This window comes from Chionomys nivalis, chromosome 3 (genome assembly GCF_950005125.1).
Source record: "Chionomys nivalis chromosome 3, mChiNiv1.1, whole genome shotgun sequence".
In the NCBI taxonomy this organism is placed as follows: domain Eukaryota; kingdom Metazoa; phylum Chordata; class Mammalia; order Rodentia; family Cricetidae; genus Chionomys; species Chionomys nivalis.
This window is the reverse complement of record NC_080088.1, coordinates 49,927,145-49,930,821: the sequence shown is the minus strand read 5'-3', so window position 1 is coordinate 49,930,821 and position 3,677 is coordinate 49,927,145. Positions and strand designations below refer to the sequence as shown.

At 41.0% G+C, this 3,677-nt stretch overlaps 1 pseudogene; it reads right to left on the bottom strand.

Moving 5' to 3' along the window:
• Positions 1 to 902: 902 nt before the first annotated feature.
• LOC130871268 (40S ribosomal protein S2-like) lies at positions 903 to 2,874 on the bottom strand (annotated as a pseudogene).
• Positions 2,875 to 3,677: the final 803 nt, after the last annotated feature.

Sequence of the window (3,677 nt, the reverse complement as noted above, 5' to 3'; positions counted from 1 at the left end):
CCTCCTGTATGGTCTTCAAATAGTATCTCATAAATGCCATTGTTTTAAGTCAACAGAAAGGACAAAGGTACTTCTATTAATTTAATTCTCATTTCCCTGATCACCCATATTTAGATGATTTGACTCTTGGTAAATATAAAGCCAGAGAGCAACTGAGAGGGTGGGCACTTTATTTGTAAATATTTTAGGCAAGGCCTTTGGGGTGCATGTGTGACATGCACATGCTTATATCAATTTTATCAACCACAGGATCTCCCGCAGTGTCTTCCTTTCAAACAACTTCTCAGGCCACATTGAAAGAAAAATGAAACTTGGCAGGGACATCCAGCCATCTTGTGGATTGTATTTGCAAGAAGATGATTGGTCTGTATTTGCCAAACATACATCTTGCAAAAGATCCCTGTGCACTTTTTTTTGGATTGCCTGTGTTTTGTGAAGTCAATCTATTTTGATTTGGTAAATTAAGGAACAAGAATGCAGGGGCAGTATGTACTAGCCTGTACCAGTCAACTAGAATGTTCTAGAATCAGGAAGAGAGCACTCAGATGATGGTGCAGAGAGTCACAATTATCAGACAAACTGAGAGGGAATCTCAAGGGATAAGACACTTTATTCTTTCAGACATTAACTCTGAAAGTCATCACTTAGAGATCATTCCTGGACATGAGGTTCACAGCTATGGACCCTGAAAAAGTTCCATTAACTAAGATCTTTTAAGTAAGGTACTGGAGAGAATGATGACACGAAACAGATAAAAGCAAATAGAAAGGTCATCTAAATTGAGACTAACAGTATTAAATGAAATAATAGAGGGATGTTATCCAATCTCCAAATAAGCAGTTAATAGAAATTCTTTTTTTAAAAGTCTTTCATTCACTTAATTTTTTTTGCATAAAAAACCCTTATGTGGTGACCTCGGCTGGAACCTGGGTCTTCTGAACAGATGCTCTAGTGTGAGTTTTCCCACAAGATGGTCCATGAATTCCCGATGAGACTGGTGAACACAGTCTCTTTCCAAAGGTTGGGGTCAGGTAACTGCAGGTCTTAGAGATAGCATTAAAGGTGAGCTAGGCAAAGTTGCCCAGGGTGGCAGTGCAGTCCCTGGCTGATGTATAGCAGTCATCAATATCAGTCATCAGCAGCAGTTTCTTTGGACATAGGAGCAGAAACTATGCCAGTGCCTCTGGGGGTAGGCATAAGACACAGAAACACAGAGCTACAGTGCCCTGTCACTTTGCATGGAGCTGTGTGGAACTTGTCAATCTTATTTCTCCAATTGCCTTTCCACGCAGGCACAATGAGAAGGTTGGCCAAGATGATGATCCCTCTGATAGTAGTGGCTACCTCTTTGGAGAACTTAACACCAAGACCAACATGACCATTGTACTCCCCAGTAGCGACAAAAGCCTTGAAATTGGTCTGCTTGTCAGACTGAATCTGTTTCTGCACTGGCATGATCTTTGGAACCTCATCCTTCAGGGACATGTGAAAGGAAAAAAAAAAATCAATGATCCTGGATTCCTTAATGGGTAGGGAAAATAGACATATCTTTTCCAGGGACTTGATCTTCATGTCCTTAACCAGCAGGCCCAGCTTGGTGACAGGAATCCACTCCTTGTCTTCTGCTTTACCTCCATGAACCCAGTGGCTTCAATCATGACCTCAGCTCTTAAGACTGTTGCCAAGACCTCCAGTCAAGCAGGGTGGCCTCCTAATCCTGGGCTCCTGGGTCCTCTGGGCACTTCTGCTGCAAGGGTATCATCTGCTGTTTCTTGTTTTACCAAGGAAACAGAAGAAGGAAGAGGAGAAGAGGAGGGAAAGAATGGGGAGAGGAGGATGGGAAGAGAGCAGGAAGAGGAAAAGGGAGAAAAGGAGGGAAGTGGAGGAGGAAAAGACTGAAAACACTTTCAAAAATAAACTAAGTGCTATCAATTTGTTCTAGATCAATGGAGGAAGATTTTACTGGATTCATAGGGAACCATCCCTCTGGAATTATTACAGGTGGAAATTTAAATAAAATTAAATTGCTTAAGAAAGAGAATTTTTTTCAAAAAATATATTGCTCTTTGGATTTTGTCTTGTTTCTCATTAATTAATTTTAAGTAGAAATTTCTATGAAGTATTAAATATAGTGTGGAAAATATGATTCTACTGGGTTCAAAGAGATTACAGACAAAATCGACAGCAAAGAGAAGATGATTCACTCAAGGATATGGCAGAAATAGAGTTATCACCGAGGGAGTGGGCAGTGACAGGGGCAGAGGAAATAAGTTTTTCTGAACTCCAAGGGAAAATAAAAATAGAAGTTTTCTTTGTATTGCTTCATTGACTTAAAATAGTGTCTCGATAGTCATGTTTTTCTGAGCTAGGGTAACAAAATTATGTTGACATATTCCCTTTATCCAGTACGTCTCCTCTGGAAACTAAATTTATTCAGTGAGATTTAGTGTCATGTTTTATTGAAAAATTTCTATGAGATATTCCAAAACCTTTACCATTTTGTTTTTCAGAGACAGAAAATTGTTGAATTAAAAAAAATGACTAATCTCATGTCTTTCCACAATCTCTTTTTATTTTGAGATTCCTGGCATTCTGTCCTTACTCTCAGTCTCCCTTTCATATTTTCTTCTACTTCCGTTGACTCATACCACAGGGAAGCATGCCATGTTTAACTGAATCAAATGTCTGCCTCTAAATACAATTAAGAGACTTTGTTTTTATCTGTTACATGTATGGAGGAAATCCAGTACTGATTTTCTCAGATCGCTTACCTCCAAAATCCATCCTGAGTTTACACCAAATTTGTTGTTGGTCCAGCAAGGGCCCCAGGAATAGGAACACTGTGCACTGTTGCCAGGTACTTGCAAACTTCATGCTTCTTGGGAGCAACCGACTTTCGTTAGTGGGCTATGCAGAAGAATAGCTACTCTGCGTTGAGGTTCTGCACATGTAGGATAACCAGCTACTCAGTATTCTGAACACTTTCAATTTTATTGCCATAATGATGTCTCTTGTGGACTATTTTATGGGAAGGTTTTAACCAGGAGGCTCATAGTACTGTCATAGTACTGCTTTATCCACATCAAACATTAGTGAATTCATGATGACTTGATGAAAAGAATTCTAGGAGAGAGATACCCCCGGCAGAATCTATGGTCAGTAAGCCATGGAACCAAGAGCTCTCTGTGATGTTGCCCATATGGGTTCCCTTGGGACCTATAGTAGCCTATTTGAACCCCTGTCTATTCTCCTAGATGTTCCCTGCTGGGTGCTAATTACATTTTCTCAGAGGTAGTAAGCAGTGCAGCTAAGATAGGGCGGAACTCAGTCAGCCACAGGCCTGTATGTCCATGCCACCTGCAGCAGGCAGTGCCACACCACACACAGGCTAGCTGTTTAAAGAGAAAATAGATGAGCTGCTGGCCAGCATTTCATTTATCAGCCTCGCGACAGCCCACGGCAGCTGTTGCCATTTCATACATTTGCCTGACAGCTCAGGTGTTTGAAGGGTTTGGCCACTGCAGTTCTCTGGCCCTCAGCTCTGCTTTTCTTTCAGGCATCTTCAGGGCAGTTTCTTCCCAGCTTTAGGTTTTTAAGCACATTGAGACGTTGTGTCAGGGAAGTATTTCGTTGCAAGAGGATCTACGGCTTACTAAGGTCTCTTGTCAGATGAGAGC